This window comes from Haliaeetus albicilla, chromosome 19, assembly GCF_947461875.1.
Source record: "Haliaeetus albicilla chromosome 19, bHalAlb1.1, whole genome shotgun sequence".
Classification (NCBI taxonomy): domain Eukaryota; kingdom Metazoa; phylum Chordata; class Aves; order Accipitriformes; family Accipitridae; genus Haliaeetus; species Haliaeetus albicilla.
Window position 1 is genome coordinate 8,131,782 of NC_091501.1, and position 25,004 is coordinate 8,156,785.

Genomic DNA, 25,004 nt, shown 5'->3' on the forward strand with positions numbered 1-25,004 from the left:
CAGGCAGGTGTTCAGCCATCTCCAGGAGAGCAGGGCTCCATCATGTGTAACAGTAACTTGGGAAGACGAACACCATCTCTCCGAATGTCCCCCCTTCCTTCTTCTTCCCCAGCTTTCTATGCTGAGCATGACGTCCTATGGTCTGGGATATCCCTTGGGTCAGTTGGGGTCAGCTGTCCTGGCTGTGTCCCCTCCCAACTCCTTGTGCCCCCCCAGCCTCCTCGCTGGTGGGGTGGGGTGAGGAGCAGAAAAGCCCTTGGCTCTGGGTGAGCACTGCTCAGCAGGAGCGAAAACATCCCTGAATGACCAACACTGTTTTCAGCACAAATCCAAAACACAGCCCCATACTAGCTACTGGGAAGAAAATTAACTCTACTGCAGCCAAAACCAGCACACCAATGTAGGAAGACACATTTGCCCATTTCTCTGGACAGCTGTCCCCAGAATTCCTCCTCCTACCTCTTTTCTGAAACCTCAAAATGCCAGGAAATGCGATGCAGGTTTGGTGCGCTGTATTCCTTCTTCTGAACAATGCTAGCCCATCTGGTTTACTGCTTTTGTAGATGATAATCTAATGGCTGCCACTGGTACTTTCTGGGATTATGCAGTTGGGTTTTTTCCACAATGCTTCTGTCAACTCATGCCCTTCTCTTGAGAAAAAAAAGTTCTAGATTTAGGTTAAACCACAATGATACAAATGAATGGTTGCCCCCAGCACGGTTCTGTGGACTGAATAAGCTGAATTGAGACATGTTTTATTCACAAAAGTGTATCACTGCAATAAGAGCACTCCACTAATCTCTTTAGGAAGAATTAATTAGAGAGGAAATAGATACTGGAAAGAGCCTGAGCAAAATGGGTGAAAATAGAAAAAAGAGAAGGTGGTGGCTGGGGCGGGGAAGTGGCTACAAAAGAGGAGGAACAAGGAGAGAAAGTATACTTTTCGTTATTTTAGACAACGTCATTGCCAAAATACGTCAATACCAGTTGTTTGCCTTTGCGCAAACTCCTGGCCAGATCCGTGGTGACCCCTCAGCTCCTTCCTTCCAGCCGATGGCGAGGAGCCGCAGCGCGCAGCCCGCTGCGTTTCACTCGCCCGGCGAGGAGCAGCATCGTGGGGCCCTTGTTAAAATCCTAGAGCAGTTTAAGCGGCTTAAACCGCTTTATAAGCTTAAAGTGTCTAAGTCTTCAAAGCTGCTTAAAGCTATTTAAGCTGCTTAAGACACTTGAGGCTGTTGGCGTGTGCCATGGGGCCGTACGCAACACCCTGCCCTACAAACCAGAGTCCACCTTCGGGTTTACGGGTCCCAGCAACGGAACGACCTCACTGGGGCTGCCCTAAGCAAGCTCAGCTAGGCTGAGATTTGTTCGCTTGGGTCTAATTGTCCCTCTGCACTTTGCAATTGAGGCTGTCCTTGACACCCATTTGCACAGCAAAATTCACAAGCTCCAGCGTTTGTTTATAAGAGAGAAGGTTCTCGTGCAGTATGGAGTCATTATTCTCATGTCTAAAAGTCATGTATATTTTCAAAAGAACAAAAGGACCAGCAGACATTCACTGAAGTCTGGACTGATCAATAAACACCAAACATAAATATTTCTGAATTTCTGGAAAGTCATATTTGGGCCAGACCTTGATCTTATCTTTGAGGTTTATGACCATCTTTTACTAGACTAAAATAACAGTGGTGACTGCAAACACTTCCAGTGTTTACAGTCATATTTTGGTCAACACCACGGTGCACTGTGATGAGCACATACTTCTCTAGAAAACATTTTTGAGACAGGTTTTTTTTTTTATATTAAGTAGTGACTAGAGTTTGCCAGAAGTTTTACACAAGTTTGAATTTCTAACAAAGAGCACATTTTCTGAAAAACTTGGTTTTGCTCAGTTTTCCTTTGGGAGTATGATTTTAAAAAGATTTATTTTGAGCTAACACTAAAAATAGCCTATTGCAGAATGCTACATTGTTTGCACTGTAATTCTGGTTGGCACTTTCTTGTGTATACTACGGTCCCTGGAGGACTGTGGCTCCTATAATGTTCACTGTGCTTCCCTACCTAAGATGTACATGTGGTACACCATTACTGCAACATTTTGGTTTTTGAATGTTGAAATGTTCAGTTGTAATTCAAGCCCTCAAGACTTTCCAACCTTTCCAAAACACTTACATTTTTTCTCATTCCCATTCTTCTCATTTTCCAAATTAGAAAAAATCCTAAAATTTTGAATAAAAACAATTACTAAAATTCAGAATTTCTCACAGATTGAGAAATCCTGACTTGTTAGTTTTACTGAAGTCTGTATCTGTGCTGCTGTTTTGCAGACCCACTGGCATGAAAACAAGATTTCGTCCTTTTCCATTGGCAAAGATAATTTGATCTGTGTTTATTTTGGATATGTTTGTTTAATTCCTCATTTGCACACTATCATAAATGATTAGGTCATTACTGCCCAGGGAAAAGAACTAGTTTAATTATTAACTTGTGCTTGCAAAGCTCTTCAACAACTCAGAAAAAATACTCTAGATTGCACATGAATCATAGAAATTTAGACTTGTGGGGGATCTCAAGGGGTCATGTAGTCTGTTACTCCTCAATATTTTTAATCAAAGATGTACTTAACCTTCCAGAGGTAAAATAAAAAAAACCAACAAAAAAAACCCCCACCAAACAAAAAAACCCCCACAACACAAAATCAAAGGAAAACAAGCTTTTTGGAAAAAGAAGTCCAGAGAACAAACTGTACAATCTTCTATAATGGTTAATGAATATGGCCAGGACCACACGTGGAATTTTCAAATGCTTTCTTAGAGAAAACCTGTTATAGATTACCTTGTAATAACTTGTATGCTCTGTCATGGTTCCAGGGATCTCAGCCACCTACTACAAATCATTCATCTGGTCCATCTCCTAACTTTGAAGAAAGACTACAATTGTCTTGATAATTGTATATGGCAGTCCCTCTGACTTGTATCTAAAAACATTAATGACAGGGATTATACAACCTTCTTGAGTAATACATTCCAGTGATAATCTTTTCTTCTAGTTACAAGGTGTTAATGTAATGCCTATTATAGTATAGCTAAAAAAGATTCCTTCACATTCTGCCCATAACTCTAGTGGGCATGAAAAAACATATCACTATCCTCTTTATAATAACCTTTTATGTACTTGAAGACTGCTGAACCCCATATAGCCTTATATTTTCTAGATTAAAACAAAAGCAAAACTTGCAGCCTTGCTTTATGGATCCGATTTTCCAAACTTCTTGTCCTTGTTGATCTTCTCTGGATTGTTTCCGGCTTATCTACATCTTTTTTAAATTATGGTGCTTCAGAGTAAAGTACAGTATTTTAGCTGAGGCCTCACCAGTGCCAAGAAGAGCATGCTAATTATCTCATCTTACACATACTGTTTCCAACAGACAATTCAAAGAGAATCTAGAATTACATTTATCTCTTTTCCTCAACAGCATCACACGTTGACTCATTCATGGCCCTCATTAATCACTAGATCTTTATCTGCAGTGGCATTCTGTGGTTGTGCGTTTGATTTCGTCCTCCCAAGTGTAGTCCTCTGCGATTGTCTCTGTTGAAAATTTTAATGTTGGATTTCAGAACCTTTCAGAACCTATTGAAATACTTTCAAATTCTAATTCTGTCCTTGAGCACATTTTGCAAATCTTAACATGGTGTCATCTACCAAGCTTATGATTATTTCTAATTGTGTCATCGAAGTCTTTATTGAAGTGTTGAGCAGAAGCCTATCCATTAGGAGCTGTGCAAGACTCCTCTTCAACATTCTCCTAGTGCAGCTACCAACAATCATGTGTGAGGTTTACATTTAACAGTGGGTTGAATTAGGAGTGTGTGGTGGTGCATTCCTTCCCCCTCTCTGGGCTGACCTGCAAACTCGGGACATCTCGCTAGCCCTTAGCGTAACTGTAACGAGTTGGGCGGTTAAGCGTCCCTTGACCGTACCAGGAACTCTTACATGGCTAAGACACAGAGTTGTACTGACCGTTCCAAGGACTCCTGCTGCTCAGCGGAGGCGGGGAACAGGAGCAGAGATAACTTGTTCTCTCGTAACAACCTTGGGACATATCTCAGTCCTCTCCTAACTGCCTTGGAGCAGCCCCTATCTGAATCTTAACTCATTCTCCGACAGCCCTGGAGCCGTCCTTATCTGAAGCATAACTCATGCAAAATGGTACCAGCACAGCTGGAATCCCCGTAATTTGCTGATGACTAAAGCCAATCGTCTCCCAAGCCTATAAAGCGCGGTACTAAGCGAGACCCTTTGAGCTCTCCTGGACCGCAATGGGCTCCCTCTGAGCGGGACGCCTCTCAGAGCTCACAAACTTTTCTGATTGAGAAGATCGGAGGTCTGTCACCAAAAGCCAGCAAGACTTGGGCTGATACCCTCCACTCCTTGAGGCTCAACCCTTTGCCCGTTGAGAAAGATGACGAAGCATTTGCTGTGAATATTTTCACTGAGCTCAAGGGGAATTTTTAACAGGTATACCTCTTGTACTCGCTTACAAGTATTTCTCTTAGTGACTTCATCCATATGTGTGTGCTAACCTGAATATTCTGTAGCAAGTATATTACAAACATTGCTTTTCAAATCTACACCTAAATTACTGTCGTGAGCTTTATTTGACTGTGAATGAATCCCAGGCTGCTATTATACTCATAATCCCTTCAGATATAAACCATTGCCCAAGTCTGAGACTAGGAGTTGATCCAGCTGCACCTAGACTCCAACAGGAGTTCAGAAAGCAAAGGGGTCTTCTCTGAACCTCGTGGCTCAACGGGAGGGTCTCCCCTACCTTTCTACATTCCCAATCTCTGTAAAAATCATGAAAAATCAATTCTAACCCAATTTTTCTTTGTATGTTTCTCTTTTACCCTATTGCATCTTTGGTCTCTGCATACATAATTTTAGTTTGATTCTGACTTAATTTTCCTTTGTGCATTTCATCCATGTATTAAGTAATAGAGTGAACCTTGCCATTGAATTCTGTGAAGTCGCGCTTTTATATAAATTCCTATTAAATCGTTTTTACTAATACCATTGGAGGTGATTCTTTAAGAGGTCCAAACCACTCCATTTCACAACAGAGTGATTTCAAATGGGACAGCTTTCCTCAGTTCATTTATGAGCATGCAGGACAGTGTCAAAAGCCTTACTTATGTTATAATACATCTTGGGTCAAAATACGGTCATTTCTACTACTTTTCCTTATCTATTGGACCAGTTGGCTTGTTCAAGAAGGAAATTAGATTAGTTTGACAAATTCACGCTGGCTGTTTCTTATCACCTTATTATTCTCATGGTGTGTATGCATTTACTTCTCAATAATTTGTCCCACTATCTTTCTTGGTATTGAAGTTAGACAGAGTACTCTGAATTCCCTAGGTTCTTAATTTCCCATTTTTAAAAGCAGACATGGTTATCACTCTGCAAACCAGGGCTGCAGCCAACAACTTCTTAATAGTGCCCAAATCTGAGCCTGCTGTGAATGCCATGTTTGAGAAAGCTTATTCAATTTTTTTTTTTCTTTTTTCCTTTTTTTTTTTAAACCGTGTGCCATGATGGCAAGAATTAAGGAAAAGCAAGTCTTTAAACTGACTGGGTGTTTTGTTTAAAATGATTTACAAAATGTATATTGTAATGTCAGATCTCTGATCATTGCCAAAAATTGGAAGCATGATTCCAACTGTATTTCCATCTTAGGCTACGTAGTCGCTGCAGGCCCCAGTGACTTATCTGCTCTTCCAGGAACTCTCACAGATAAGTTGAGAGCCCAGTATGCATTAAGTGAATTTCAGCGAGCTCTAGAGACTTGCGTACATCTCATTTATTCAAACATTCTTTTACTTGTTTTTTCCCTATTCTGGCATATGTCCTTCCCGTTGTTAAAAAAAAGTGTTGTTAAGTACATATCATTAATGTTTATATGCACATGAAGAAAGTAGCAAAATAAATAAAACATTTCACTCTACTCTGGGTATCTTATTTGTGCCTCTGCCCTTCTCTTCCTCTAACTTCTTGGTATTTATACAATCTCTTTTTCTTCCCTTTTATGCTCTAGGAAAGTTGTAACTCATTTTGTGACTTAGTCTTCCTAGTTTTATCCCTAGATGTTTATGCTACTTCTTTATTACTCATCTCACTTACTTACATGCCCTTGCTTTCACTCTTTGTAGGATTTCCTTTTTGATATTCAGGTCACTGAAGAATTCCTGATGCAGCTATACTGGTCTCTTACTGCTTATCTGTCTTCCACATCAGGATGGTTTGCTGGTGCACCTACAGCACTGTTTCATTTACTCACAGGTTTATTTTCCTTAAAATGTCTTCACATGGGACAACTCCTAGCAGCACCCTGAACTGCTGTGGTATATAGTGGTCATTTTTTTTAACTAGCTTCACTTAAAACAAAATGGGTGTGTTTCATCTGACATTTTTCACGTGAGAAAAATAACGGGTTTAAAATAGATAATATGTGGCTCTAAGCAACTTAATTATATCCCATTTTAAAGAACTACTTTGCCAGTGAAAAAAGGCATGTCAGTATTTCAGCGTGATGATTTATGATTCTGTCATAGTGACAGATGTTCTTCATGTATCTCTGACATTGTAATCTGGAATCAATGTGCTTTTTTTCATGTTTGCTGGTAAAAAGAAATGCACTATATAAATATATTGTTATTTGTCTTCAAGGTCTTGCCCTGCATTAGATTGGAAAACTGGTCTGGTTTTGAGATGAGTTCTGTAGTAAAGCCACTTTAGTAGTGACACTGTACCGCAAAACCAGCACTGCAGACCCAGTTGGGCCCCCTTACTGGACGCTTACCAGGCTGATACGCTCCGATCCAGTGAGGATCTGGCAGGTTGCTGCGCTCCTCTGAATCTTGGCAGACTTCAGCCATCATCTCCATCTTCGGCTTCTCGGTTCATCCTGTGGGCCGAGATTCCTGATCTTAAGCACCCCTTGTCTGCATTCAGGATTTATTACCCGTACCTCTTGGCTGCTGAGATGCAGAATTTAAGCCTAGTGGGAGAGAGAATCACTGAAGCATGAACAAAGGCATTGGCTCATGGAGGAAGAGAGGCATCAAACTGTACCATTAAGGAGCTTCTTTCTGCCACGCACCGCCTCACTCACTGCAGTTCAATAGCCCTCCATCTTTAGCCCTTTCTTAGGTACAAGTATTCTTCTTGGCACCCTTGTTTCTGCTTAAAGGACTGCTGAGAGAAGCTGAAGGACCAAGACTTTGGTTTAATAAAGTGGTGGAGTGTGTCGTGGTTTAATCCCAGCCAGCAACTAAGCACCATGCAGCTGCTCGCTCACTCCTCCCCACTCCCAGTGGGATGGGGAGGAGAATAGAAAAAAAGTAGTAAAACTCATGGGTTGAGATAAGAACAGTTTAATAACTAAAGTAAAAATAAAAAATAATAACAACAATAATAAAATATTATAAAAATAATAATAACAGTAAATAGTAATTGTAATTAAAAGGAATATAACAAAAAAAGAGAGAAATCCAAGAAAATACAAGTGATGCATGATGCAATTGCTCACCACCCACTGACTGATGCTCAAACAGCGATCCACCCCTCCCAGCCAACTCCCCCCGGTTTATATACTGAGCATGATGTTCTATGGTATGGAATGTCCCTTTGGCTAGTTCGGGTCAGCTGTCCTGGCCATGCTCCCTCCCCGCTTCTTGTGCACCTGCTTGCTGACAGAGCACGGGAAACTGAACAAGCACTACTTAACAACAACTAAAACATCAGTGTGTTATCAACATTATTCTCACACTAAATCCAAAACACATTGTACCAGCTACTAAGAAGAAAATTAACTCTATCCCAGCAGAAACCAGGACAGAGTGACACAGACACATGAATATCTATATACATCCTTCTTGAAGTTTTGCTGATGCAGCGGAATTACACTAAAGGTTTCTACCAGCACAGCTCTATCAACCAGGGATTGCACTTTTTCACAGCACAGCCATGTTGGTGACAACTTGTGAGATCAACATAGCTACGGTTCAAAGGTTCCCCAAAACACATCTCATCTTGCTGTAACAGGGAGCTTCCTAACAAAACTTCTGCTCCTATCAATTTCTTGTTATGAGGGCATTGCTCTGCAGTCCAGACCTGTGCTACCATTAGTTTACTGGTTAGTCTTGTTCAGCTCTGAGTACTCAGAAAAAGTTGCGGAGAACCATGATACCACAAAAGGAAGAAGTTATAGGAAAACCACTTTTGCCAGATACGACTTTATAACCTGTCTTTACTAGGGAAAAAAAGTGTGACCAGCTATAGATTCACCCGTAAAAATGTAGTGAAATATTGCAACAAAGAATACTTGTTAACAGTGAACCCTCCAGACTGGTGCTATTTTTTAGGAACATTTTGATAAGCTGGGCTTAGCATTTTGATAAACAAGGCTAGGGCAATATTCAAATTGAACGGTTCTGCACTGAGGGAGCAAAAGATGTTAATGCATCTTTCTCATCTCTGCTTTCTGCGAATGAGCTAGCAAATAGGTGCAATCAATCGGCAATCCAAATTCTGAATTTAAAGACCAACTTCCTGATTATTGTCGACAGAGGATGACGTTGCTACATTCTGGGGTTTCCTGAATATTGCATCACAGATTGAACTAAACCAAGTCTGCCCTGCTTATTTCTACCACATGACTAATAGTAAGATGCCTGATAAGTAAAAGGAGATCTTCTACTGTAGAAGATGTCTGAAGCCTTCATGAAGATGGAGTTTCATTAACAAAAGGCACAGCTACATGGATAGGGGCCCAACGGAACACACTCAGCTGTGGGTGCTCAGGGATGCTGGGATTCAGGCCAGTCTGGGAGCTAGAGAGGCACAAGAGTGGCTCTCCACCGCTACTGATATCTCCTGACCCTCATCTAAAACAGCTTCCAGACCAGCCCTGGTGCACAAGACACATGTGCAGAGCAAGGGCAGAGAAAGTTCTAGACATAACTGTCCGTGTGGCCACGGTTTGAGATACTCAACCACAAAATAAGCTTAGCAAAACTAGAACACGAAAGAAGATTACTTACATGAAAGCTACAAAAGGGCTTATTTTCAAGATGGTAGAGCTTAGCAATGTCAGTTCTGCAGAGCTTCAGACATCTGCAATGTTGAAGGCTCAGACTCTATTCTTTAGGGTTTAGGAAATCAACAGAAGTTAACCTTTAGGCAATAGACATGCAAATAATTCACTATTGTGGTGCAAATACAGAAATCAAGTTTCACAGACAGTTACTATTTCCTCCCTTCCTCAGGGCTGCAGATTTTTCAATTTATTTGGTCTTTTTAAAATAAATGCATGTGACATATTGTTCAAAGATTTATACTTGCAAAATCAATATATCTGTCAGCTGCTACACAAACTTATTTGGGTTTGAAATATTTACAACATGGCAGAAAAGCAAAGTATGAGTTGAGTTCTTTGTGTTATTGCAAAGCTGTCCTGTTCTGAAAATGTTCTTTTTAGTTTTCTCTATTTTGCAGAAAGCCAGAAACAATAAGGAGTACTCATATTATTTCTTTTTAAACATATACCATTAAAGAGAACCCTTAAGGAAAAAAATAATAATAATACAGCATCTGATAAAAAATCTTGATCATGGTCATGAACAGACATATTCACGTACTTTTCAGTCACAACCATTCTGTCTACCTTAGTAATTTGTTTGATAGCAATGGGGAAGCTTTGAAGCAAATCCCCAGACTGTCCCCACTTGTCACATGTTAGTTGTTTTCTCAAAGTCATGCTGGTGTGCACAAAATAGATTCCTGTTGGATGAAACCAAACCAGGAGCGCTGCTCCACAGCACTCCAGCACTCAGCGGAGTAATGGGTCCTAAATCCTTGTGTGGACTCTCCACTACAAGGACCTCCAGCATGTAGCTAAGGCACATGCATTCACAGAAGGCTCCCAGACCATGAAGAGTGGCCTCAAAACCTGAAGAAGGTTGCAGGGTCAAGTGCTGCATATATCTTCCTACTTGCTGTCAGCTGCCAGTCCTCAACCACTTTGGTGGTGTCTGCCTATCCACTGCTTTATCCTCATTCATCCAGACTTCAGATCTGAAACCTTCTCATTTTTCCTGCCTTCTGTTGTTGAACTCCCTTGAACCTGTCTTTTGTTATCCTCCTTTTCGTGTTCTCTCTTCTCCAGACTTCTACTCTCCTCTACCACACTGGAAGCTCCCTCTTCCATCTGCCAAAAAATTCAGATAACTACAGCCTGCAGCCCTGAAGTTATGACATTTCCCATGAAGCCGTGCCATGAGAGAAAGAGGAGTTTCTCAAGGGGCAAGATAACCCAGTGGCAACCTCAGAAGGTTGAGAAACTCCCACCAGCTGCCACCTACAAGAGAAGTGGTGAGCAAGGCTGCCTTAAAAAGTCAAAGGTGAAGATGGTCTGCTTGCAGGCCAGTAACTCTAATCAGCAGTCAGTCCTGTGCCTAGTACAGGGAACTTGAGAAAGTCTTTGGGAGGGAGCACACAACTGAGCCAGCATCTGCCTTGGACTTCTACACCGTGAATCTCAGTGTCCCCATGTAGGAGAGTCTGGAGGATTGTGAGCCCTTGGACATCATTCTTGGCACCCTGGCCCGGAGTCCCACAGCAGATTCCTGAGAGGGCACATCCAGGGATGACACTTCAGCCTCCTCCCCTACAGAGGAGGTGCCAGCCACCTCCTCTGCCATCAGCCCGAGTTCTGACCCCAGCAGGTGTGTAGCCCTTTTCTACAATGTCTCTGAAGTAGAGGGATGGCAATGGGGGAGCTGTAAGATTTCTGGTGGGATTACAGCACTGGTCTCGAAGCTGTGGAGAAGGGATGGGTTTTGCCAGGCTGCCCATGGGGACTATTGTGTTTCGAAATGCACTGGAGCCATAACCTGTAGGAAAAGTCTCCTGCAGAGGAGCTGCACACATCAGAAACCTCATGCCCCATCCCCATCCCGTACAAGCGCCTGGTGCATTGCCGGGGCCTTGGTGAGCTGCACATGGGGACGTGTCACGATAACGCAGTTATCTGAGGGCAGACAGCGAGGCCCTACCCGTTTCCTCCTCGCTGAGCAGAGCTGGCTGTAGGCTCGTGACAGTCACACGTTTTGTCACTTGAATGCTTTTGCCAGTCTGTTTCTGTTAGCCGCACCTCTTCTTCTCATACCTATCCTGGGCCTTTCCCCTTCAAGCCTTGCCTAATGTCCACTTTGCTGCTGTCCCCCTTGGGTAGGGGCATGGCAGGAGCCTGTGGCCCGTTGCAAGGGGGGAGCAGGGAGCAGGGGAGAAGCTCTTGTCCCCCACTAGGGAAAAGGGAGGAGGAAAGTTCTCTTGCTGAAACAGTCCTTTCCCTTCCTTCAGGACCTAATCAGCCCAGCCCCCTGTTTCCTTATCAAGCATAGTTCAGCCTTTATTGAGCTTCCCCACCCCTGCCCGCTTTTTCTCCGCACTGCTTCTTGCAGCTCTGATAGCAGGCAAACCCTCCTCCACACCATCACCCTTCCTGCTGGGCTGCGGAGCTGCTGCCTGGCTCTCCCCAGTGTGGAGAGGACAACGTGTCCAGGACACCACTGTTTTCCTAGTCCCCCAGTGCCCCCAGAACTTAGGAGGGGGCCATGCATGCAGCCACCTGGGAACTGGTCCCCATTGGTCAACCTAGATGGAAGGGCTCACCTGCATCCCCACAGAGTTTGTGCAGGGCTCAGAAAACACCCGTAACTGGAGATCGTTGGGAGTGCTGGAGCCAGGTCTGTGTGCTGCGCAAAGCTCATCATCTGGTAGCGAGATGACTGAAAGCTCATCGTACTTCCAGCCTACATGCAGAAAAGGCATGGTTAAGCCTTGCAGGTGCACTCTTGCTGTCAGGATATGGCCTTATGATCAAACAGCATAGAGTATATGGCATTTCCCACAAACCCTAAACACCATGAACCTTTCCCTTCTTGGAATGGAGGTAGCCATATCTCCACCAAGGCCAAGGCTGGAGTTGTTGAAAATGCCACATCATGAGTCCCTGCACCAAAATATGCTGAGAAATCCATAAATCTCCTTTAGAGGTTGAGCAAAGCCTTACAGTGTATGTAGTTGTAGCTGCAGCAGGCTGGAAACAGAAGGAGAAAATTAATATCGTCAAAGCTCCCCTCCCAGTTTAGGAAGTCATGGAGACCAAAGGCTTGGAGAGCTTCTCAGCTGTCACCCACAGCACTAGTGGAGTAAAAGTTTGGAGGATGAAATATCCACAACCTCTCTGCTCGTGGTGGACCTGCCACCCCAAAGGGATTGTTGACCAAGGAGTAATGGACGGAGACTGTGAGACTCTAAAGGATGGCAGCCACTGACTTGGGCATGGCTGTGGGCTCTGAAATCTCATGTGAGGATGGTGAAAGTACGGCAGCGACTCACAGAAGAGGGCCTTGATGATGCCCTTCATCATCCAAAAGTCTTGCACCTGCCACTGGTTATCCTATCTACCTACCACGGTCAATATAGTCCCATTCGCTAATTTTATTTTAAGATTTGTATCCTATATTCAGAAAACGCTGCAATATTTGAGCATCGCCAATGTATTATGAAAGGACAGCAGCGTTTTTATACCTTCCCAGACCAAAGATATCCAACAGCTCAAACAAGATCTTCTCAGTGCATTGCAAACTCTCCTAGAAAAACAGAGCTTAAAACATTTCCATTACAATACTGGGTCAAAGCCTTGACTGATCTAGTCCAATAGGTAGTCTCAGACGGAGAGTAATACCAAATATCCATGAGTAAGTCTTGTGACTCAACTGCTACTTGAATAACTGGAGGTGGTTGATATACATTATTGGAAATTTATCAGGCAGTGATGATCTTTTAGCACATCTCCATAAAGTTATTAGCTCCAACACAGTTAAAAATGTTAACCATGTTACATCAAATCATTCTTTCAGCTACAACAGCTCTAATCTGCTACTTCACTGAAGTCCTGCTGTCTTCCTTTTTAATTACATGTTTAACCTACCAACGGCTTTCTGATAACAAAACCTGAGAAAATGGCTAAAAATAATTTTTTTTGTTGTATCTTTTGAACTCAGAGGATGCTAACTTAAGAAGATAGCAGCCAGCAGCTTACCTACCATCTTCTTCAATCACTTCTATGTTTGCTTGTTGTCTGGAGAAGTGGATGTAAACACTCAGTGGAAATGCTACAGCCTACTCCAGTCCTGCTGTAAAAGCATCTTCCAGTGTGACTTTGCTACAAATGCAAACAACCCAGACAGAAGACTTGTAACTGTGAGGCAATATTGTGATTTTTGTTTCACTCCGGATTGATGAGAAATCAGGTGCCTTTTATTTTCAGTTAGATCTAAATCTGAGCTATGGGAAAAGGGAGAAGAGTTGTTATCATTTCTGTCATTTTAAGAATATTAATATGGGCCTCGGCTCTCTTTTTTTCACCTTCATCATTTTGTGATTGTGAAGAATAGCTCATCCTATACTAGTAGAAATATAAACACTTCATTTTGAGATAATTGGTGTCGTTTTCCAGACTGGCTTCCTTTTCAGGTCTCTTCGCTCCCCATTAGCCACAGCCAGCCTCTGCACATCCTGTGCCCCTCATCAAAATGCATTTTTTTCTGCTTACAACCCCACACCTACAGCGCATTCACCCTTCGATTGGGGTATTATGCATTGCCTCAGCAACCTCTTCTGTATGCACTGCCCATATCTACACCAAGTCCTCCGCTCCCTCTGTACCCTTTTCTTTCTCATCTTTTGTTGAAGCCTGCATTTATTTTCAAAGACTCCTCTACTCAGCCTTTTATGTGCCATGCTTTAAACCCTTTTATTCCCCTGAGCATTCCCAGCTATCCGTTCTTTCCCTGAGAGGGAGGTGGATCTTCCTTGAAGTCATTATTCAGGGAAAGGAGACTAGGCCCCATTCTTTGATTGATTTCACAAGTCATTTAAATGAATGGTATGTATGCGCAACTAGCAAATGCTTGTTAAAATGGTTAATTTGATCATTTCTTTTCAGTGATAGTGGGAGAACATAAAAATCACAAAATGAGTAACTGAACAAAATGGCAAGAACTATGTTTTGTCCTGCTTTCTTTGAAATAATATTAAATGACAACATAAATCCTATAGAAATATTCATGGGGTATTACTATATCTACCAAGAGTTCATTATGTCTTACATTACTAGAATGAAAGGCAAAGAAATGAGTGATTAGATTATGATGTTAAAGCGGCACCATTTTTATTTAAGCAATTGCATTACTCACAGTGTAGCATGCCAGAAAAATGACTGGTTCAGTGACAGATCTCCTTTTCTATAACAAAGCCCCTTTTAAAATAATTAGCAACAGGACAGAAAGTAACATACAAAATACCTTTAAATGTAGGAAAAATGAGAAATTATTCTGATGTCCTAAATTAACCTAAAGCACTTACTTGTATGACAAAATCACTGCAATAATTTTTCTAACTTAGTGGTCTTCATGCAGGGAAGGTTGAACACTTAAATAGGGTAGCGGTTAGGACAGGAAGGACAGTGACAAAGCTTTGCAAACAAAATCTTGCCACAATCCACCTCACATGCATTCCTTCGGTCAATACCAGAAATTTTTTACTTTACTGAGGGGAAAAAAAAAATTAAAAAAAAAAAGTTTTTTCTTAAAAATAAGACTGTCTACTGTCAACGTACTAAAAACATAAACAACAACTTCCTGATTATAGTTAATTAAAAGACCTTAGAAAAATACTACATTGGCTTCAAGTCAACAGGCTAAGTTTCTATTGCCAAACATTTGGGTATGATTTCCACCGGCTTTATCAGGAATTGCACCTGTAATCAGTTAACAGAGAGAGTTAATGGCCATGGAAATAAAAGATTCCAAAGTCATGTCTAACAGTGTGTCCAAATAAGCCTGGGACAATTGCTGGAAGTATGGTTGGAAACCACACCACTTTATTTTGCCAGACAGGTGTACTGATGGCAGGTATCCTATGTTTGGAGAGCTCATTTAGGCATAAACATATTCCTTAATAGCAGAGCCTTAGTCTTGTGGGAGACTGAATTGTTATCTTGAGCTATTTGTCTGAAAGATTGTTTGTTGTGAGACTGGACTATCATCTCAAGACATTTGTCTCAAGGATTGTTTGCTGTGACGAGTCACTTATCCCAGAGATGGCTTGTTTAAGCAGGGCACTCCTCTGTCCAAAAGGACGATTACCAGGCCACGGAGGCATCCAGGGGAGGAGACAGCCCGGAGCCAGCGAAGAATGTGGAGACTACCATTCTCGTGGAAACTGTAGTCTTTGAGATAAGATACTGGTTTCTGGTGTTGATCACGCGAAGGTCGTGTGATAGACGAAACCTGCAGCACGTGACCAGTGCATGAACAGTACGTATGCGCATGCATCATCCGAGCATGTCCTATAAAAACCCATGGAGACAAGCCGTGGTGTGCACCCATCACCGAAGAATTGAAGACTGAGGACCAACAGGATGCTGCTGGATCCATGGTGGTGACCATCGTTGCAACTCTATCGCGACTGCTTGCTTGATTTCTGCCTTTTCTTACATTCTATCCTATCACTACTATTTTCTACTTTTGATGCTTTTGATAATAAAAGTTCTTTTGGGTATACGGCATTTGACCTTGTTTGTGTCTTAATCTCACTCTTGGGATCATATGAAAACCCTCCCCGATATTGGATGGGGACAAGTCTTAATGCTGGAATTTCCTAGGGGCTCAGCATTTGTTAACCTCCAGCCCTGGTCCCAAGTTTGCCTCCCTTTGCTCAAATAGAGGAAAGGAGCTGCAGTGACTCACCACTTGTCCCTGGCCAAAGACTTCTCTCCAGCACGGCCCCAGAAGCATTACAGCTAGCGCAGTGCCAAACCCTTTGCCATCACCTTCTGCAGCTCTGGTCCTAGGCGTGTCTCAGGGATGGTTTCTCTGCAGAAATCCCCAGCTGCCAAAAGCCCCCTAGAAGCCATGGGCAAAAGGTACAATGTTAGTTTAAGGACTATATTAAAAAGTTTCTGCAGTCATATCGCAGTTGCCCATTGGACTAAATTGCCGTAAGGCACTCCCTTTGCTAGTGTAAGCTTGATTCCCATGAGGGACTGTTTCTTCCTGGAGGTTAATCCTTCGATTGTGTATTCTCTTTGTCAGTGACTTTATTATACTCTTAACAAGAACAGAGTCATTTTTCATGCATCTCTTTACAGCAGTGATTAGGAAGCACCTTCAAACTGGTTATTATTAAGTTTGGCTATGCTTATGTGCAGTTCGCCACCACTTCCCAGGCCAGACAGCAATGAATGACCCTTTGTTCCATGTTAAGCCCTAAGCTTGTCAGAGCTGTGCCAGTAGGTCCATCTTTATCAGGGATGTACTCGTTTCTTGGTTGAAATTCCTTAGCTCTGTCTGAAGTCAGCTGAAAATAGTGTCTAAAATGCAAGGTCACTCTTACTGAAGCCTATGGAAAGCAGTGATTCCAGCAAAGCAAGTACCCTTCAGGACGTATAGTGCCTTCCATACACTGAAAAACACCAGTCTCTCATATGCATGCAGAGATATGCTTGTATAACTTGTATTATTTATGCTCTAGACTTCATCAGTTTTCCATATTAAAATGGGATGATTTCATATTCACTCTGTGGCAGCATATGCTGATCATCCTGGAAAATATTAATCATTTTTCTACGGTTTCAATTCTACAGAGTCATTGTTCTGCCATTTCTATCTTTACACTGGATGAAGACTTACCCACTGGTGTCATTGTAAAATGATAGACTGTTACCGGGTCCTTACTAGAGGCATAAAGCATGTGTTTAAGGAATTAAGTTAATAAAGAAATAGGAACTCGGTGGCAGGAAATAGCATTACAGACTTTAAGAACACCAGGCGCGTAATTAGTACTGTGGCATAATGATGAAAGAAGGTAATAAAATAATTTTACTTCATTCTGTAATTCTTAGAGCAATGCAAATTAGCTTGTCAGCAGGGAAGGGTTGGTTTCTTTTCTTCAAATTTCATCTGTATGCTGTCTTAATGTTATTTTCTTTTTAAAAGATTTTGCAGAACACAGTGAATACCATACAACTGAAATTTGAATTCACATGGTACATGAATGATTGTCCTTTTTCAGGTTGAGAATCTCATGTACAGCACAATTAGGAGAGTTTGTAGTGGCTGGAGGACCAGTGGTTCTCTGGTCCCAGGAAAAACCGCAGGATGTGAGCATTTGATCTGTGATCTCTGCAAAGCCATGGAGGCTCAGGAGGGCGGAGATAACAACATCACTGTACCAGCTTTATTCAAAGCAAAGGTGTTGAAAATACTCTGATAAAGAAATTAAAATTCAATTATATAAAAGAGTTAGGTTTGATTAAGAAGTAGAAAATTGTGAAGCATAATGTATAGGAGTGTTAAGTTTGAAATATAGTCATAGAACCTTTAGGAACTGTATTATGTGTGACCATAGGAACCTTAGTATTGTTAAGTTTGAAATAGCTAACCATAGAAACCTCACCAGGAACTTACTGGTTTTCTTATGTTTTGTTGTAAGAAACTAAGGAAACTGTCGTGGACACCAGTTTGCTGCTTGGAAACCCCCTTACCCTTCCCATCTCGATACCAGTATCGAAGATTCCAATCAGTAGAGCTAAGTGAAATTGACCAATGATTGTTTTTAAATAAGAATATTGATAAGGTGATATAATCAAAAGACCAATCATTATAAAGGTTAAATCTAAGAGCAAGCATAGTATGCATTTTTATGTAAAGAGCTCATGTAACAATGACTTGACAGAAAAAGTCTATAAAAACTGATGGATTTTGATCCTAAGCTGGACACGCCTTTGGAGGAGCGATCCCCCGTGTCCCCAGTGCTGCAGTAAACAAAGTGCCTGCTTCTTAACTTCACGTTGGTGTTAAGGAGTTTTATTCCGGATTTCGGTAACAAAGAGAAATCATGTCAGTGGCAATTTGAAAAATTCAGAGTGATGAGAAGAACCAACATGCTTGATTTATTTAAATTTTGTGGAAAACAAAACCAAAGATTATCTCATAAAATAATGGTGGGGAAAAGTTGTAAAGCAATAAACCACTAGTGCCATCTCCACTTCCTGCTGATGCCCACGTCAAAGCTTCCCCTGCACTACTTGTTATTTCTTCCGTATATTAAAAAGTGATTATTTAAAGTACTGATCAGAGAGAACATTGTGCCACTTTCTTATTCCAAATCCTTACATTTTTTGTTTCACACACAGAACATGTTAAACAACTGCAAAGGCACTGAAATCAATGCTCTTCCAGTATCAGTACTGCATTTGCTCTGTAACCATTTTACTGTTGGATATATATTTCCTGTTGACTGTATTTATAATATATTTGCAATACAAAACTGAAACATATTAATTTGCTTTTTATTTCTGGACAATAATGGAATGTGATCTGATTCTCTGCTTTTTATTTACCTTTAGTATTTTCAGCAGGATGCTGGAATTCAAATTTCTTTAGAAAGATAACAGTTAGTCTGAGTTTCCATATACAGTAAGTCAGTCTGCTGCTGTTTCATTAAAACCTAATTTAGACTGAACTGAACACTTCTCTGAACTAATTAATCTGACATGGAAAACTTCAGAGCACTAAATCACTAATGGTCTCATATTATGTTAATAAATGTAGGCAGATATATTGATATCTTGTAGATTCATGTCTATATGGTATAAAAACACAGAAGAAAAGAGAAGGAAAAACAAGACCTGACAGGGACATAAGTTTAATGGAGCCAAGCTTGGTCAAGAAATGGGGCTGGGTTCTTTTATGAGAAAGGTGGACAGGAATTATGGGCCCAGAAGGTGGGAGTTGGTGATGGGATGTAAGGCAACTCAGGAAGCCATTCAGCCCATTCCAGATGGCGAAGGCAGCATGGGAGAAGGAGCGCGCTGCCAGCTGTGGCGAGACAAGCAGGGGAAACACAATATTTAAATGATTTCTATTGAATTACATGAAAAGCCTGCATTCAAAGACTGTTAGGGTTGCAAAGTTGGGTACTCAGAGGATAGGAAATGCCTGATTTAAATTTTCCTAGACAAATTAAACTTGTAACTCTTGTACACACTGTAAAATCTTTAATTACAGGATAACATATAGCTTTTTACACAGGACCTTTGGCCTTTCTGTGCACATGGAGGGCATACATTTAATGAGCAACTATTCATTAGCTTGTTTTATCCTCTTTGTTAAGTGCATGGCCTCATGCCTTATTTACTATATCCTATTCAAAGTCTGCCCTGAATACACCATTAGTAATATCATCATAGGATCTCCCACGTAATTTATTGCTATAGTACTTCGTGCTTCACAAACATTAATTAATGTCTCCAACCTCCTTGTAAGGACAGGCCATTTTTCTTATTTTTATGGTTGGGAATAGTGTGAGATGACAAAGGACTGATTTTTTTTTTTTTTTTTTTTCAGGAAACTGGCATCCCTGTGTCTCTTCTTGAAGCAACAACCTGGTGTTTCCATCCTGGTGTGAAGCCGGGGCCCCTTCCCCTCCTCCTCCAGTAACACCGTGCCAGCCATTTGATGTACGATGAGAGTTTGCGCGGCTGCTCCACTTGGCTGTGGCACACAACAGGGGAGCAATGGCACTGGCCAGTGCTGGCGGCTGCCACCAGCAGATTCCTAACTTCCTACCTTGTCCCATGCAACAGCAGTAGTACAGCCATTATATAAAGGTCCAGCACTTCCAGCCTGTCATGCTGTGGTCTTGCCTGCATGGAGCATACCCTCATCCCATGCAGCCAACCTGGTATTCCTGCCTCTCCCATCGCCATAGCTATGGCATCCCATCGGGCCCTGCCTCCTTGCTGGTAGGGTGACAGCTTCTCCTCTGTGCCATCCAAAACATGTCCCTTGGGCAGCGCCTGTTTGCTGTAGCTTTCCTGGGTTCATAGCCCATCACCGATCTCCTGACAAAGTGAGTTCCCACACCGATGCTCTCACTGGGACATTGCTCCTGGCCTGGGGGAGGTACAGGTGGTCCAGCTGATTCTCCCACACTTCTAGAAGGATGGATAGCTGTACAGTGGGCAAAGTTTGACCTCATCCACGGCTTCCTCCTAAACACCCATGGCCACTCCAGTGCCTGTAGACACTAGCTCATGGGAATTATAAAGCTGCCCTGGATCTTACAGAATTGTCCACCTCTAAAGTTGCTCTGGTGGACTCCTCAGTACGAATCCCAGGGAAATCACCCTACAGGACACCGGCGTACTGAGCTTCTCATCATGGTCCTGCACATTCACATGAGCTACCTTTAATTTTAGAAGTTTACATTTGCATTGCTCCCTGTGTTGTAAATACTCTGATAAAGTAATCAAAATTTGATCTCATAGAAGAGTTAGGTTTGATTAAGAAGCAGAAAATAGTGAAACACAATGTATAAGATTGTTAAGTTTAAAAATAGCTAACCGTAGAAATCTCACCAGGAAGTTGCTGGGTTTTTCTGTTTTGTTTTAAGAAACTAAGGAGATTGTCATGGACACCAGTTATGTTGCTTAGAAATCCCCTTACCCTTCCCATCTTGATTTGAATAACAAGAATTCCCATCAATAGAGTTAGGTAGAACTGACCAATGATTGTTTTGGGGTAAGAATATTGATAAGGTTATATAACTAATGAGACCAATCATTATAAAGGTTAAATTTAACAGCGAACATATTATGCATTTTTATGTAAAAGAACTTATGTAACAATGACTTGACAGAAAAAGCATATAAAAACTGATGGATTTCAAAACTAAGTTGGGCACGTTGGGCACAGCTATTCCCCGTGTCCCCAGCACTGCAAGAAAGAAATGCCTGCTTATCTACTTTGTGTAGATGAGTTTTTCTTCCCATTGCTAACATCTGTGCAGTTGAAACAAGCCTGAGTTACTGCCATAGCCAGCAGGAAATTCTTCCAGTAGGAAATGGCATCAAGCACATTCCTCAGTCCTCTGCCTTCCCAGACCCATTAGATCCCAGCCTAGCAGAAGCAGAAGTGCTGCACAGAATTCTGTGAAGAGCTGTAGCAGAAATGTCAGCCTTGGTATGGATGGAGCACAAGTGGGAAATGTCTGGGTGTGGGAGAAGAAGTGGGAGAAGAAGGGATGAAAGAATAGCATGTGTTAATGGCACCTAAATTTGTAGGTCGTCAGGTCCCCAGCACAACTATCTGCAGTTTCTCTAAACACCCAGATTGAAAAAAAAAAAAAAGCAACCTAAATACAACAGCCTACACCCAGAAGGAGAGACAAAAGAACAATGAATTCATCAGCAATTTTGCCTCGTGACTCACAGAGGTGGGACAGCGGGAGAGACAAACAATTCACAGTCACTGTCAACTTTTAAAAGGTAAAAGACACATTCAAAAACCAACCATGTGGTTGCCAGTAATAAGAACAACCCAGAAGACCCAATGAGAACTAAATAACCAGCTTCCCTCATCCTGTCACTGCAAATAATCCTGGACAGACCATGTGCAGACACATCTTCAAGCTTCTGCGTATGAAAGAATGAGTGAGTCAAATCTATGAGAGAATGACCGTGCATGAGTGGTACCTGGTTTGTACAAAACACAATGACCTTCCCTTCTTATGCTGTCTCTTGTTGAGGGTTGCTCCATTAGCTGCGCTTTGCAGAACAATTCTGGATGCCAGATGCCGCTCCGTGGCTCCCCTCCCTTCTGCCAGGATTCTGCGTCGGCTTGGCCTCAACGTGCAAATCATCTGCCCTGGCTAAGAAGCAGCACTTGCTCCCAGGTGTGATTTTCTGGTGGAAATCAGGTCAGATGATGAGGGAGAACCAGCACGCAGCGAGGGGCTTCGGGTGGGCACGGGCTTATGGCTCTGGCTCTCGTGCAGGCACAGAGCGTACCTGGCTTCCCACAAGCCAGCATCTGAGTCTTACACTGGGAATGCTACGCAGATGGCAAAAGAATATCTCACCCATCCACCATCACGCCCTGGCCCTTCGTTATGTCCTCTCTAACCACTGGCGAGCTCTGTCAGTCACCTCTACTGCCTGCAGAAAGGCAACGTTCATCTCCACTCCCAGGTGCTCGCCTGTTACAACAGTTTTAGGTCACCAGTCTGCTAAGGCACCCACCAAGCTTCACAGGTTCGGGAGGGGATCTTAAATACCAAAGCCTACACAGTCTTTACAAGCAAGTCACTCCTCCCTTGGCTATTAATAGCTTTGCAAACTCCTGTAGCATGTAGCTAGAGTACACATCTTTAAATGTTTTATGAGCTTGTGACAGTCACCCATTCATCATTTATGGTTGAGCACTAAAATATTTTGCAGACAACTGTATCTAACACCAGAAAGTGTTAATAAATATCGGTAACATAGTGAGAATCAGCATAATTAACATTTTAATTTTCAAAACACTTTAAACAAGAATGAATCCATAGAGGATCCTCATGGCAGAGGTAGGTGCTGAAGAGAAATTCAAACTATTTAATTTCCATGCAGCACGAGAAATGTTAGCCTGGGTTATAGTCTTATGCCATCAGGTCTGGAAGCTCCGTTTACATGTGAATAAGTAGCACATACTGTAGTTGTATTTTCTTGTATACCATACTCTGCTTTCCTTACAGGTGAGCTTTTAGTTTGGGCTCCACGAAGTTACTGCTGAACAGGCTGCATTTAGACACGGCAACATTTTGGTTATTACCAGGCAAAATAAACTGCTTCAGTGCGTGGCTATCTACAGATATCATGCTTGGTCATAGTCAACATTCACATAGAATTAAGTTACTTTCTATATCTAAAAGCTAATCCTTTATTGTAAAACAGATCCACGCCATCATAAGCAAAGAGAAAATAATGGTAAAGTAATAATAAAGGACTAGTTTGTCTCTGCATCACTTCAGCAGTGCAAAGGGACGCCAGTGAGAATGATAATCATGGCCAAAGCCATTACACAGCCCAGCTGTAAAATTAGTCTAACAGTCTGAGGCAACAGCTACTTATTACATTCAGCACTCCTTAAATAGTTATTTTCCAGCCCAAGCAACTCCCTGATCTGATTCATGGCACAAACATCCATGCTGGCACAGAGGGCAGAAAAGAGCAGCAGAAAAGAGGGTGCCAAAAGAGCTGAAGGGTGAAGCGCTTCTTAAGCTCTCATCGCCAGGAGGTGAAGATGCCCAGAGCTACAGCCTTATGCAAACAGTCCCATGAGTTCATCATCATGTCTTTCAGGGACATGGTTTAGTGGTGGACTTGGCAGTCTTAGCTTTACAGTTGGACTCGATGATCTTAAAGGTCTTTTCCAACCTAAATGATTCCATGATCTTTCCATAGCAATTTGTGGTGTCCTTCCTCATGGTCATTAGGATGCAATATTTTTAGAACTAAGCAGTCAGGGGCCTCTGGTAGTATGTTCAGGAGAAAGTCCAATCTTATGAAATGGTTGACAAAATGTAAACATTAGGTGACAGCTGACCAAATAATGAGTCTACACAAATCTAGCAGCAATTTAGCTGCAACGTGATAAAATAATACAGAAACAGCTTTATAGCAGTATATAGCCACAGTCATCAACTAATTTCTACCTATGTATAATAAATGCATACAAAATCCCCAAACTGCTCATGTTATTCACACTTGAAGTGAAAACTCAGAGCTGGTTTTTCCAATCCTGGATGTGGCTATAGTAACAATGACTTCAAAAAGGACTTTGGTCTGATCAGGTACTGCAAAATGGTGGCTATCATTTTTCCAGACAGAATTTTGGTCTGGCTGGAAGAGAGGGAATTATCCTCTTTGCTTCCAAAACCAGCTGAAACCCAGTTGATGGTTTTCTCAGAGTTTGGGACTCACCAACGTGATGATACCTGGCAAAGTTTAATATTAACAGTTGTGACTGTTCACTCAAGTCCTGCCCAGATTTTTGGCTAACACAGCTCATGCTAAGGCCTGATGTTTATTGGGAGTGGTGCCATTAGGTCAAAGACAGAGCACCACAGAGGCAGGACAGGAGGGACAGGAAGAGATAAAGCCCCATTATGCAGCCGTTACCACCTGCAGATTGCTGTCTCCTGCAGCCATCAACTTTGCATGTTGATTCTCTGGCAGTTTCATCAGAATCCACTAACTCACGGAAAGGGCACAAGCTGGAAGGTATAAAAATGTCAGCTTAACCAAAAAGCTCTGGAAGCTGATCCAACAGCAGCTGGACTGCTGAGGCTTTTGTGCTTCCCGGTGTGATACAGGGGATGCCCGCGCCGAGACCGAGGAGGAAGGATGAGCACTCACCACCAGCTGGGTAACTATTTTGCTCATAGTTGCATGAGTTGAGTTACAAGTTATAAGTTGTGAGTTGCAAATTATGCATTAGAGAACTTACAAGAGAGAAACCTCACGACTTACATGATGAATTGGTGAATTCATGTGATAGACTAGTCTGTGCAAAGGGGATTGAGCCCTTGTTTGTTGTGTTTGTTTCTTGCTTAATGAGCTTATAAAATAAAGTTTAATTTACGGAGTACAATGTCTTGTAGATCTGAGAGATCCAAATGGACTGTGACAACAGTCTTCAAAAGTTCAGTGTATTTCAACATGGCTTGGTCTATTCCAGCATAGAACAGTGCATGAAAAGTTGAATTAATTTACTTCAGCTTATTTTGAAAAAGCAAATAATTAAAAAAAAACCCCACAGCCTAGGCCTGATACATATGAAAGTTTGCCCACAGCTAGCCAGGCTGGTGAGCCTAGGAAGCCATATTCACTATTTTGATTACATAATATGCCTGCAAAGCCAGAGAGATACAGACCACAAATAAATTTATTTAAAACCAGATTGGACTAGCTATTTTGTTTTCTTCCAATCTACTATACATCTGGCTCTGAAGTCTGGAACTTTATGATTTCTGCTCTAAGTTTC

General features: G+C 42.0%; 1 long non-coding RNA gene across 1 annotated transcript; it reads left to right on the top strand.

Moving 5' to 3' along the window:
* The first annotated feature begins 13,154 nt into the window (after positions 1-13,154).
* On the top strand, positions 13,155-24,603 carry LOC138690071 (uncharacterized). Its single transcript, XR_011328864.1, has 2 exons — positions 13,155-17,772; positions 19,545-24,603. It is a non-coding gene; the product is annotated as an uncharacterized lncRNA (long non-coding RNA).
* Positions 24,604-25,004: the final 401 nt, after the last annotated feature.